Source organism: Elgaria multicarinata, chromosome 3 (genome assembly GCF_023053635.1).
Source record: "Elgaria multicarinata webbii isolate HBS135686 ecotype San Diego chromosome 3, rElgMul1.1.pri, whole genome shotgun sequence".
In the NCBI taxonomy this organism is placed as follows: domain Eukaryota; kingdom Metazoa; phylum Chordata; class Lepidosauria; order Squamata; family Anguidae; genus Elgaria; species Elgaria multicarinata.
This window is the reverse complement of record NC_086173.1, coordinates 126,308,639-126,323,161: the sequence shown is the minus strand read 5'-3', so window position 1 is coordinate 126,323,161 and position 14,523 is coordinate 126,308,639. Positions and strand designations below refer to the sequence as shown.

The 14,523-nt window shown below is 39.1% G+C and overlaps 1 long non-coding RNA gene across 1 annotated transcript in view; it reads right to left on the bottom strand.

Moving 5' to 3' along the window:
• Positions 1-5,657: 5,657 nt before the first annotated feature.
• Positions 5,658-14,523, bottom strand: part of LOC134395391 (uncharacterized) — a 92,937-nt gene continuing 84,071 nt past the window's right edge. The window contains exon 3 of the long non-coding RNA XR_010025227.1: positions 5,658-5,793. This is a non-coding gene — a long non-coding RNA (uncharacterized LOC134395391). The remainder of the gene's footprint in view (positions 5,794-14,523) is intronic.

Genomic DNA, 14,523 nt, shown 5'->3' with positions numbered 1-14,523 from the left:
CAGATTGGTATTGTCATTAAAATGAATGGGAATGATGGGCTTCTCTTGACTGTTGTATCTGAACTATGGACATCTCTTTAAGAAAAGTATCATTGCAGCACTTCCTTTATACTTTTGCTGTCACATTGTTCCCTCTTATACGATGGATACTACAGGATGTTTTGAAACTCATCACTGACTCTTTGCAAGGCTGTGTAAGATAAAAGAAATATTTAAATGCCATACAAATGTACAACACAATCATACAAACGTTTAATCAAAAGTAAGTCCAGCTATGTTCAATGGGACTTACTTCTAGTATGTATAGGACTGCAGCTGGCATGTGAATCAAATATTGTAGAAGATCTTATTATTACAGACTAGGAAAAATCAGATCCATGTAATTCTAAGTAATAAAACCTTTTTCTTTCCAGTCCACAGGCTGTATAAGTCAACTGGCATATGGAGAATTAATGATTGCATACATAACATAATAGAAGATTGTTTCTTGTCTCATGAAGCCATCAAATACTGAATTAGCAAAGAATACAAATTACTTTGTATACTGCAAAGATTAATAGTTTTACTTTAAAAAGAAAACAATTTGTCATGTATAGGTAGAGTAATAAAATTAGATGTTTCTGTTCAGAATTCGGATTAAGTGGTATTGCAAACCCATTCGTTTTCATTTCAGGAAGCCAGGAAAGAAAAAGAAAAAAGTAAATCTCTCTCCTGTGTATTTATTTCCATTGCATAAGCGATGGTTGGCTCAGAATTTCCTTTGCTAATCAAACCCAGAAACGGATCGATACTGCAAGGATAAGATTAGTATAGTTTCAATTTTCCTCACCAACCTTAACCAATTAGAATATATCCTTGATAAAACAGCAAGTTTGGAGACAACTGCTGTATGTATTTCAACCAGCAGATCATCTTATTTCTAACAGAGCAGTCACACGATCAACTAAATCCTAATTGACTGATTAAATTACATAAACTTGCATAAAAATAAAGACAATGCACTCAAAAAGCAAGGCCCTCACAGCTATGGGTTTTTTACATTACAGTTGCTTATGTTGCAACAAGTACCATCTGTCTGTGACAGGAAAAGGATTAACTCTTCTAAAACGACACTTACCATCTGTGTTTTTTTGTTATATTCCCTTATTTAATTATTTTTTAAACACACACACATACACACCTGATATCTGCTTAATGAAGAAGCCTTAAAATTCCTTTGATCAATTAAATCTATTGATCTAAATAACTGGTTAACTAACTAAGCAGATTGTTCAACTGTGATATATTGGTTTAATTGATATTATAAGACAAGCCTTGTACTGAAAGATGGGATATAAACATTATAAATTAATAAATAAATGAAAGCAAATGTAGCTCTTGATGTTAAGAAATTCCCCCAATTTTTTTTTTAAAAAATGTATTTATTTTTTCAAGTCTTTACAAACAAATCAAAGAGAACCAAAATATATTATTGGTTGGAAACATCTGATTTGTAAAAGTAGTAATCTAGTCAAACCAAAGAGCTTTGGAAGGAGCAATTTTTGTATCTTAGTATCACATACTAATAGAAAGCCTCATATTTGCAGCAAATTGGCTCAGAATATGACACAAAGTTGTGAACTGAAGGTCTGTATTCACACAGCAGGGAAGGGATGGGTGGGCTGCCTCCCTAATTGCCTAATGGGGTTTTGATTGATACATTGTCTGAAAAGTCATAATATAGTTCCAAACAACAATTCAGCTTCTCTATCAGTATGAATTCTACACTCCTGAACAGTGTCATAATTTTTTTTTTTAAAAAAATTGCTCTTTGTGTTTCTGAACAGGGAAACCGATTAGAGTACTTAAGCTTTCAAAGACAGTGCTTTGATTCTTCAATGCCAACATTACATTTGGAATCCAATAGCTAGAATTGATATGTAACCTCTCCTAGCAGCATGTCACCTGGTGGGGATGAAAAGACGTCCTAAAATTGACAGGCAAAGGCAGTTCACTACAAGCTCACAGACCTCATTTGAGGCTCTAGTAATCCAGGGAATAGAACCGAAAGTGAAAAGCAGATCTTACCTTAACACTTACAGACATGTTTGTATACACAAATATTCCCTTATAGAGCGTCATCAGATGAGCATTTTATCGCACGCTCGCTACGGCCCACTTACGAATGTTTGTGCGTCCTTTAGACAAAGTCGTCTGCCTCCCATGCGCCTCCCGCACGTTTTTCTGCCACAAAATAGACTCCATTTAATCCACCTTTTTTTTAAAAAAAAAATGGAATGTGCCGCCATTTCCTGCTGTGTGCAAGAAAAGCAGCACGATATAAATGCCCCCTGAATGGGCCACGTGGTCGTTACTGCTTCCTTTCTCTCCCTGTGTAAACAGACCGTCACTATTGTGGGACAGCAGCAGGAGGTCATAGAGACGGTAGGGAAACACGAAAATCCACCCGTCTGATGACACTCATAGTGTCTATATCCTGCCTTTCTGCCAAGGTGCTACATGCATGTTTGTTTCCCCTTACCCACCTTATCACAACAACCCTGTGAGGTAGGTTAGGCTGAGAGAAAGTGACTGGTGCAAGGTCACCCAATGAGATCCAAGGCTGTAGAGGGAATTCAACCTGAATCTCCCCAGGCCTAGATAACACTCTAACCTAGCCTTCTCCAACCTGGTCCCCTCCAGATGTGTTGAACTACAACTGCCATCATTCCCAGCCATCATGGCCAGTCCAACACATCTGGAGGATTGCAAAAGGATTAGCAGCCTTAAACATAGCTTAGCATGTTGTCTGAACAGGCCTAATGGCTCTCAAGTGCATTGCTTAATCTCTCAGCGCTTTCTTTCAGAGAATCTGTAGAAACTGTCTCCACTGAAATTTGAAAAGCAACATGTCTGAGCAGATATGAAATCTCTTTCTATAGCATTTGATCTATGAGGCCTCTTTAACACATGCAAATAATAATCATTGACTTTGCAGTCAGTCATCAAGTGATGAACATGCAGGTGTGACTTCTGAGGAATGACAATAAAGCACACAGCGCAGTAAGTATTCGATCCCCTGCACTGAGGGAGGGTTCTCCAGAAATGCTGCCCCTAATAAATGATTGCACTTTGTGCCAAAGCTGAAAACATGAGCCACAAAGGTGTGTGTAGGAAAATATTTCGTTATCTGCTCAGATGTCACACACACACACACACACACACACACACACACACACACACACACTACTCACTACAGGGGGAAAAAACCCAGAAAAGAATCGCTGAGTAATCTGATCTGTGGGAAATTCCTTTCCACTCCCATTCCTTTAGATCTTGAACCCAGAAGCAAAAGCTATACCAATGGGTTTTTAAAAATCTTTTAGCTGTTCTTTACTCTTTCCAATACTGACAATTCTTGCATGTTTTGCATGTCTCAGTGGAAAGGACAATTAAAGTGTTAAGGGACAAAACAGATTTGTGGCTAATTGTTCCATATAACTCCCAGTTTCTATACGGACAGAGTTGTTACGCCTTTTGTAAGTGAATAAAAGGGTTGTATTCATTATTTTGGTTGGTACAGCTTGTTTCAGTATGATTTCTAGAACTTTCCCCTGATGGTGTACATATGCTGCTAACTTAAGTATCTTCATTACTAAGACTTAAATCGTACTTAAATGTGCTTACTTGGGAGTAAATCCAATTTAATTCAATGTGACTTACTTCTGAATAAATATGCATAGTATTTAAGGTTGTTGTATTTTAAAAGAAAAGCACTCTTCTTCCAAAATGGAGAGAATCCAGTATATTATACTTGTAACAGTAAAAAAACTTTCACCTGCCATCTTTCACTCTGGTTTTGCATTTATGAATAATCAGATTCATGTTCTTCATTTGTGAAACACCTTACTGGTATACTATCATTTATTTTATCAACACAGCCAGCTAGAAACAGACTGCTTTTCCCCTTTTGAGGGTGCTCCTCACTGTTCCTACCTGCACTATGGAAATGTCATAAACCCTACTCCAAATGGCTTCATAATATTTGTGTTTCGGATGCTACCAAATGGGAAACGTTTCACGATTTTGGTATGCTGGCTGAGTATGCCCAAGGCCACAAGCTGCAGAGTGATTCCTGTACCCCTACAGCTGGGATGAGCAACTTGTGGCCCTCCCATCAGCTGTAGCCAGCATAGTGAATGGTGAGGGATCATGGGAGTTATAGGTCAAAACATCTGGAAGGGCTCAGGTTGCCTATCCCTGCCCACAGCATAAGGCTAGGTGCCACAGAGAGGCTGTGATCAAAAAGCTCACCTTGGCTGATACTTCTTTCTTGAAATACCTTGTTGTTTTATATGGCTCCTAGCTTATGGGCCTAAACTAGCTTACAGGTGGATGTTTTATCACACTCAATTTTCTTCAGGTTAAAGCATTTTGAGTGGATGAATGAGCATCAAACATAACAGAACAACATTCTCTCTGTTGCCTTCCACTAACCCCAGCTGATTTGTTTTTGAGCAACCCTCTGAGATGCTGGAAAACCCCTGTAAAATACTTTTTATTTAAACAGAAAGTACCAAAAACTCCACCAGTTTTGCAATGCAAAGCAGTGGGTGAAGATTTGAGTAAAAATCATGTCTGTGGCTTTTGTGGGTGTTTTATTCTCAGAATGACTGTTATCCTCTATCAAAAGGGAAATCTGCATGTCATGTCTAAATAAGACTAGGGAAATCTATGGTAATAAATATCTTCCCATCAGCTAACATACACTTTTAACCGTATGCCCCTGCTGCCTTTAAAGCTACTAATCTTGTACATTAAGTATAAGATGCGCACAACAAGAAATGAATTGGAAGAAAAGGGAAATGCCGACGTGCTGACATGCTTCTCAATGATGGGATTCACACAATATGAAAACTAATACCCAAGGCAGGGTATTATGGGTTGAACTCTATGTTATTTTTGAACCATGGGTTGTGTGCTGTGTGAACGCAGCTATGCTAACAAACCATGGTTTATTAACCATAAATAACTCATAAATTGAACCCATTGTTTGTATGTTGTTTGTGAGCTTTTTTAAAAAGGGCTCGTTAACACAGCTGGATTCACACTATACTACAACCTATGGTTCAATGACAACACACACTCAACTGTGTAGCTTTAATGTTGCGTGAAACCAACCAATGAACAAGAGGGCTGCACTCAAACATTTATGTGTGAGATGCTCTGTTTGCCTACTCTAAATTTTATTTTATTTTTACCTCATGTGAACAAAAATGAACAAATATGTACACAGGCTACATAACAATGACATGGTTACAACTATATTTATCCTATTCTCATGGCATTTTGAGTCCCTAATATGGATGCTGCTATTTTGAAGAATCACCCACCTAGCCTGCACGTTTTTAAAGGATGGATTATTATAAATGAACTAGGCTGATTAATGCAAATATTTAATCCCCATTTAAAGTATCTTACCTAATTATTTTCTCATGCCATTTCCCCATAAGTCCTTAATTTATTTATTTTGTAACCCACCTTTCTACCACAAAAAATGGCACTCAAGGTGACTTGCAATCATAAATAAAAACTTGTTTAAAACAATAATAAAAAGGTGCATTGAAATAAAATAAAAACATTGGAGTAACACAATAAAAACAGTGCCCAACTACCAACCAGTGGAAGATCAGCAGAGAGGGAGTGATCCTAGCCTCCTTTGGCAAGGCATTCCACAACCTGGGAGCAGCCACCAAGAAGGCCCTCTCTCATGTTGCCACCAAATGTGCCTCTGAAGTCTTAATTCTCTAATGTCTGCACAAGAGAACAAAGTGATGAGGTAAGAGGAATACGTATCCCCTGTAAACATTTGTTCCTGTGAATGCTAGAGGAGTATGGCTTGCTCTTCCCCTCCCAGAATGCTTTTGTTCACTGCAGACAGTACAGCTACTTGTGGTATAGTACAGCCAAGAATAAAATTTTTCAAACTCTGGTCTGCAAGCTTCATTCTGGTGGTCTGTGGAAAGGGTGAGGAACAGTTGTGAATATCTGTACTTGACCCTGTACTTTAGGTTTAATTTTTCCTGATGGCTGAGAGCTAAGTCATTTTAAGCAGGGGGTATGTATTTGTGAGAGACAAAATGTTCATCGCTTATCCAGATAAAGCCAGAATCTGGCTTCCTTATCCAGGAAGCCAGATTCCGGCTGGACATCAGGAAAAACTTCCTGACTGTTAGAGCAGTGCGACGGTGGAATCAGTTACCTAGGGAGGTTGTGGGCTCTCCTACACTAGAGGCATTCAAGAGGCAGCTGGACAACCATCTGTCAAGGATGCTTTAGGGTGGATTCCTGCATTGAGCAGGGGATTGGACTAGATGGCCTTGTAGGCCCCTTCCAACTCTGCTATTCTATGATTCTATGATTCTATCCCCTCTCCTCCCCAAGTTCAAACACAAAAGAAGGATGAACGCTGTGCCTGACCTGAGGCTAAAGCTGATAAAAATTTCACCCATTGCACAGAAATTCAGTCAGAAAACAGGCATCACCTTAGACCAACCTGCCCCAACCTAGTGATTTCCAGATGCTATAAACTTCAGCTCCCACCAAACCCCAGCTAGCATGATGGGAATTGTAGTCCAAACATCTGGCAGGCACGAGGGTGGGGAAGGCTTCATTGGACTATGTTTATTTAAATATGAGTTATATACGTGCTTTGATTTGTAGAACAAAGTGCTCCACTGAGAACCCCAGCAATTTTCAAGTGGTCTGCAGAGGGAGGTGGGGAAATGGTTGAGAACCTTTAGCCTAAAACTTTGGTGCTGAGCTTCAAGGTCATGTCACCCCCTTGCCATACCAGCTGCACTGGTTGCTGGTCTGTTTCCAGGTACAATTCAAGGTACTGATTATTGCCTTTAAAAGCTCTAAATGGCTTAGGATGACCTCTTCCAGTATGACTTTGTCCGCTGTCTGCTATCATTTGATGAGGCCTTTTTGCACATCCATTTACCTCCTAAGTTACAGTTGCAGGGATTGCATGAGAGGGCTTCTTCCACTATGGAATCCAGTACATGGAAATCCATTCCTGGGAAATTAAACCTGTTCACTAGGTGACCATATGAAAAGGAGGACAGGGCTCCTGTATCTTTAATAGTTACATAGAAAAAGGAATTTCAGCAGGTATCATTTGTATATATGGGGATCCTGGGGAAATTCCCTCTTAATCACAGCAGTTAAAGCTGCAGGAGCTATACTAGAGTAACTAGATTTAAAAGACGGCAGGGCACCTGCAGCTTTAACTGTTGTGATGAAGAGGAAATTTCATCAGGTTCCCCATATATACAAATGACACCTGCTGAAATTCCCTTTTCAATACAACTGTTAAAGATACAGGAGCCCTGTCCTCCTTTTCATATGGTCATCCTAAAAGGGTGGAATAAAAATGCTATAAATAAACAAACATTACAGTTTGCAGCCTGTACCTAATGAACTGAAAATCCCCTCTGCCATTCCCTAGCCATGTGTATATGTATCTGCAAATTAAGGATTTCTAAGAAATCCAAAATGGATTCAAATGAGTCCAGATTTCTATGAATCCAACCTGCGGATTCTGCAGCAAACCAGCTTTTTTTGAATCATGTGGATTCCACAGAGTTGAGGACTGTTTTTCAAACTTTGGGGGAGTATGTGTGCAAATTTGCACTTGCACTAATATGCATTAGTGCAGCTGTGCATTAGTACTCGTGTGCATTTATGTGCTAAATGCACATTAGCACTAATGCGCATGTGGACAAGCAGAACAAAATTCTCATATATCCTTTAAAAAAATCTGATTCCATTAATGAGCTGATGATGGAGTGAAAGATGCCAGATAATCCACGAAACACAGACAGAACAGATTTAACAAAATCTGTACCTCCCTGCTGCCAGCTCAGGATAACACTTCATGCATCTAACGAAATGGCCTCTTCCATAAAAGATTATGCCATAATAAATATGTTGGTCTTTAAGATGTCATAAGACATTGCTGTTTTTGAACTGGCTGGTGACTTGACTTGATGGTTAATCTATGTGTGTCATCCTTACCACACTGTCAGTCTTACTGAGCACACAGAGCCATGTAAGTCTGGTATTGGGTAGGTGTTCAAACTGGCTAAGTATGTATTTCACTGATAGTTTCCCAGAGTTAACAACCGAAAGAGTATTTAATGGAGGAACTATGGAAGCAAATTCACAGTGAACTAAGGATTGGGATGAATGTGATTAGATTGAGTAATTTCCTAAAATGGAGAGGATTATGTACGCCGCCTAGGGTTCCTTGGATGAAAAAAGGTGGGATATAAATGTCATCATCATCATCATCATCATCATCATCATCATCATCATCATCCCTTTCCCACCAAGTTAATTTCCTCTACTCACCATCCCCTTTCCACTGTCAATTGGCCAAATTACCACCACTCCCCAGATGACATTCCAAGCTTCCTCCAACTCCCTCCCACCCCAGACACAACCCTGAGTGTTCAAAAATGGTTCATTACAATGCTTTCAACTGTGCAGTGTGTAGATAATATTGGCCTTAGATTTTACATTGTTTCTGGAATGTCTGAAAATTACCATGGAATACGTTGTCAGCCGTTAAACTGAAGCCAATGATGGAAAATAGTGTGGCGTTTGATTTTATTTATTTATTTATTTATTTATTTATTACATTTTTATACTGCCCAATAGCTGAAACTATTGATGGCAAGTATGCCCAGGGAAATTGAAATTGAAAGGCCTACTCAAGTCTGTTTGTTTAACTATTGTTTCAGAGTTGGCCAGTGGGGGGTTGTGACATACTGTTTAGACAGCTCATGCAACACTACCTATCATAATTAAGCCCACCCCCAAATGATTTGTGTCATTTGGCATGGCTTGGTAGCTCAGTCAAGACCAGTCATTACTGACCTCATGACAATGAAGTAATGTCTCTGACTTCTGTGTCAGTTAAATGCAAGTCTTCCCCCACCCTTTCCTCTTTTAAATAACTGCTAAACATGTTCCTAATAGAACATGATTCCCCAGAAGAAAAATATCAAATTCTAATAAGCATATCATTCAGTCATTAAAATCCTACTTCATTTTTATTTCCTAAATGTAACTATTTGCTAGTCTTCTGTTAGAACAAAAATAAGCAACCTGGTGCCCACCCGATGTTTTGGACTATAACTCCCATGAGCCCTAGCCAGCATGTACAGTGATCAGGGATTCTGGGAGTTGTAGTTCAAAATGAGAGCCCCAGGTTGCCTGCCCCTGCATTAGATACATCATTTTAGAAATTAAATCCCTATACTTAAATTAATATTTCAATACAATAGTACAGCTTCTAGTTTAGAAACCTTCTGCCAATATCGCACAAACTTTTATGCTGCTAGACTCTATATAGTAGATTGTTTTCCTACTTTACAGTCTACCCTGCTTTGATCTATTGCTTGATCGGCTTTCTTTTTGCTCCCTGGGAAGGTTTATCAGTAACCCATTCTATTCTAAATTCCTTGTCTCCTATGACCTCTCTCTCAAACTGCTTTATCCTCCATTTAACCTTCCCTGAGCTTCCTCTTTCTAATTCCATTCCCTCCTCTGCGCATTTCCTTCCTTAAACCACCTTATCTCTAGATTCCACTGCAAAATGTCTCCTCCTGTGTAACATGTTTCTCTGTGACGTTTTATTTTATTTCATATAGAGAATTACAAAAACTATCAGCAACAACCCATTATAGACAACATAAGTAAATATATAGAGATATGGTATCGGTGAAAAGGCCTTAAAATAATTCATTTCCATCCTATAATTCCCACTCTTACAAGAAACATATGGGACTCTCTGGGGGGGCGGGGTTTCAGATATTTCAAGTTGTTGTTTGTTTACCATTCTGTAAATGAATATAGGCGGTAACTTTTGCCATCAAGGCTGAGGGCTAAGTCTTTCGGAGTCATTCATTCACCATTGGTATATTTAGGGACATGCCACTTGGAAGCTATTGGATTTTTTGCAGCCATCAACAAGTAGCACACTACGTAGTACTATTTGGGACCAGTGGAGACAAGTGGCTCTGATTTTGGTGGAGCTGTGAATCCACTCTGGGTTTCAGTCAGAACCCACCAGAACTCTAAAGGAGTTATCCAAGGTGCTCAACCAATATTGGGGATAGGGTTCAGCATTTTAGAGTTCTGGACAGTTCTGACAGAAACCCAGAATGGATTTCCACTGTTTAGGACACTGACTGCATTTCCTAAAGAGCTCTGCAGAATACAACATGGATTAAACTGAGTATCCCATGTACTCACAGCAAACTCATTCTCCGACTGCCTGTCCTTATGCTTATACCATTGGCACTCAAGAGGGAGGTAACATCAGGCTTTGGGGAACCTCAAGTTTGGAGAAGTATTTTTTAAAACTTTACAGAAAAAAACCCAAAAGGATAAACACCCCAAAACAGCCCAAAGAGGACTGAGCATGCTCAGTGGCTTGACTGACTGTTGGTGGGAGACAGGGAAATGGAATGGAGCATACAGAAAGAAGGCTTGGTTGACTGGCTGGAACCCTGAATAGGAGCATCCCACGTGGCAACATTTTGTTCCAAGTCCCACCCAATCAGTGATATCATTAATTATTCTTAGAGTGTTGTTCCAACATCCCCCCTCATCCCCCCACATTCCTGAGCTTATCACAGCCATGTGTGGTTTGAAAACTCTTCAATGGTTATCATTATTGTCAATCTTTGCTGAACGTTGAGGTGTTAAATACATGGGAAACGGCCTTCTACCAAACTATATGTCCATCTATCTCAGTAGTACTATGACAGGTAGGAAGCTGCTCAGAGTCCCAGGGAGAAGTCTTTTCTATCCTCTGGTACCTGAGATCCTTTTTGAAGTGGAGATGCTGGGGGTTTAATCTTCCTGCATTGCTTTGTTTCTCTAAAATACCAGCAAAGCAAAATCATACAATTATTTTCTTTTAAAATTATATGCATAAAGATGCAGGTCTTTTGATATACACAGCTTGCCAAGCAGATTTTGGAACTTCAAACCCCAGCATTTTACTCCACTTGCTTTTAAAATTGTTTCATTATCCTCTGTATCTATAAGAACGTCATGAATCCAGGATAACCATCTTCTCATTTCTCTTTTCAAGTTATAATTATCTCAAAAGGGTCGACTTATTTTTCAACTTCCCTTTTCTCAAATTCTGCCTTATAAAACTTCTCAGTTCTTGAAACTGTAGCCAAAGCAGAACTGTCCCTTCCATTTTCAGATAAATCTGCGACTGAGATATAAAATTACCATCTGATAATAAAATCTAGAAATCTCATAACATACCTAGTCTATAAAGAAGTGTTATTATTTAACCAAAATGAATAGCTAAAAGAAAAAGAAGGCAGTGAAGGAATTTGAGGAAATAATGTTTTTGAAAATTATCTCAAATTTGAAATATGCTGCTTTGTAGGATTAGAGGACTAATAATCCTATGTCAGCCCATTTAATATCGTGGTAAAAACCTAAGTATAATTCTACATATGTATATTCAAACTCTCTTGTTGTATTTTAATTCCAGACATACTGAGAACTTTTGCTTCCCTCACAGAGGGAAAACTCTGTTCCCTAAGCTTCTGAAGGATTTATTCCCCAAGAAGTCAAAATCTCTTGCTTATTTCCATCCATAGCTTAACCAGATACTTCCAAAAAACACATCCGCGAGGAGGCAAGAGGGCAATAGGTTTTCACCAATAGTTTTTCACCGACCAACTAATATTCATAGGTAGAATACCTCTGAAGTTGTCATGGCTTATTATTACTGATAGAACTAGTTATGGTTTGAAAATGGATGATTGAATGTTTGAGTACCATCTTGCATGTACTATTCTACTGCAGTTACTATCAAGAGGCCAGGAAAGACCTAATATGTCCTATTATACAGTGTTTTCTGGTCACTCTCCCAAGTCTCTTGTGATTATTTTACTTCAGGGCACCAATAAGCCTATTACTGAGCAAGTGGCCAAATTTTTGAATCTGGCTGTTTCCAGATGTCTGATCATTATTTTAAATCTACTGATTAGCATTTTTAGATTTTGTATCCTTTCTTTTTAACGTCTGTGTACTTAGTCCTGATAAGAGAGATCTCATTCTAAGTAGGCCTGTGCTCCACTCCGTTTCGGGTCGTAGAAGCGCTAGCTGAGTGGCCTGATTCGCCTCTGTTAAAGGCGGAGGCGAAGCGAGTCGGGGGCAGGGCGAAGCGTCGTAAAGCAGATCACTCATTTGTGAAGTGATCCGCTCACTTGTGAAGTTCCGCCCAACATTTTGGATTCCCCCCCATAGGATTGGATTGGGCGAAGAAATGCCTATAACTTCTTTGTTTTTAAAGCTACATCCCTGAAATTTACTGTGCTTAGAGATTGATGGTTGGGGGTCATTTGTGTTGATTTTCAGAATTTTTTTATCATGCGGTTTGCTTGCAATTAATTTTTATTGAATGAGTAAAGCAGGAGGGGGGAACCTGCTTTTTTCCAGCATTGATAGACAGGTTCACCTCCCAATCATGATAACTAATCAGCCCATGTGAAGTACCCTCCAATCCCAATGTTGGGGGGGGGGGAAATAAGCAAAATGGGATACTTATCTTTCTTTGTCTTTTGTAGGACTTTTGTCACTGAGTGCATTGGTTAAGCAGTAGCCCCAGCAAACTCTCATACACAACCTTAAAAAATATACAAAATAAAATAACAGATAGGCAACACAGCACTGCAAGGTACCCCCCCATAACCTTGGTGAACAACTGAATAGATGTGGTGCAAGTGGATGATGTGCTGTACGGGATGTGGACGTACCCAGTGCCCACGAGGGTCATCAGAACCCTCCAAACAGGAAACAGTGGAAGGAAGCCAATGATTTGCATGAGTTGATGAGTGATGTGGCTCCTCAAAGGCAAGTACCTAGACAGGACCGGCCGAATGAATGGTGGCACAGTCCACTGTCCCACTGGGCACGTCCACTTTCCCCTTACTGGTAATAAAGTCAGACAGTGTTTTTGTTCTAATTCTTCTTGTTGTTTTATTAGTATTTTTATTATTATAATTATTGGCTGGGCATACCCTGGAGTGTGTGAACTGTGACGGAGGTGTGTGGGGGGGTTGTGCATCTTGAAAAACCAACACGTTATAGCACTTTGAAATGAGTGGATGGCATGAAAGAAATTAAGTTTTTACAAGTATTGCGACCCAAGCATGGCAATGCAAGGTCTGAGTTTATCCCATGAACAGCTATGTGCTGTACGCTCACCCACTTTAATAATTTTCTATCTTGAAGTTCCCTGTGTTCATTTTTGACGTGGTTACCTGAGAGGAAGATTCTGATTTCGGCTTAACTTTAAATATTCCCCCAAAATCAGGGCATGATCGGATTTCCTTCAAAATGGGCATGAATAAGGATGTATGTGGAAGCTCTGATGGTGGTCAGTTGCAGGTGTGTATTTGGAAAAAATGACAGAGATGTATGCAGTTTTGTTTATTGGGGTTATGGTTGGGGGTTAAAACGTTAAAATTCTCCAAAAATCAGAATATGATCGGATTTCCTTCAAAATGGGCATAAATAAGCTCTCATGGTGTCCATTTTGATGTTTCTAAGTTGAAAACTAAAAAAGTTATAGGTGTCTGACATTTTCAATGCAAGTCTAAGGGGGGAAACACGTTACTCGGATCCGGAGCTCCGCCGCGGAGAGGACCAGAGGCGGATCACCCCAAAGCAGAGCGGACCTGATCCAAAAGTTGTGGATCGGGATCCAGAGCAGATCAGGGGGGTCCGTGCACAGCCCTAATTCTAAGTACTAAGTTCCCCATTCAGTTTTCAATAAACTATTTAGCTAACAGGTACACATGCCTGGTGAGCTTCTAAATAAATAAATAATGAGAAGCTCCCTCCTTGCAAAATCAGAACATACTTGTATCTTTTTATGTAGAGATTACCTCACCGCTAATATGCTCTTCTGTCCCATAAATAAGGGCTCACTGTCTTAATTATCTTGTTATTACTAAATATTTCTAAACAATTAAAACATCCCCCCCGCAAAAAAAAGGTTCACACTCACACCTTTCAGGCTAGATAACATCAATTCTGAATCATACGTTTAAAAAGGTAACTCCTTACTAATTAAACTTAAGTCTATAAATTTTCTAGATATCTGTATATCAAGCTTTTTGATGTGAGTTTCTTATGCAATATTTTTTGCTCATTGATAAACGAAAACTTTAAGTACACATTTGACCTGGAATTATACAGTCTCACACCTTTTCATTACTCAAATAACCCTGTAACATTTTCTCTTTCGATACCATCTAGATCATTCTGACAAATATTTTTTATGCCAGTTGCCCAGAATTGAATGTGAATCTGCATGTGTCTATGTGCATCTTCCCATTAATACAATTAATACTACTTCTTTTTTATACTTATTTACATTTTAAAATTCTTAATTATTTATAATTAACCATCTGACATTTGTATTTCATAATA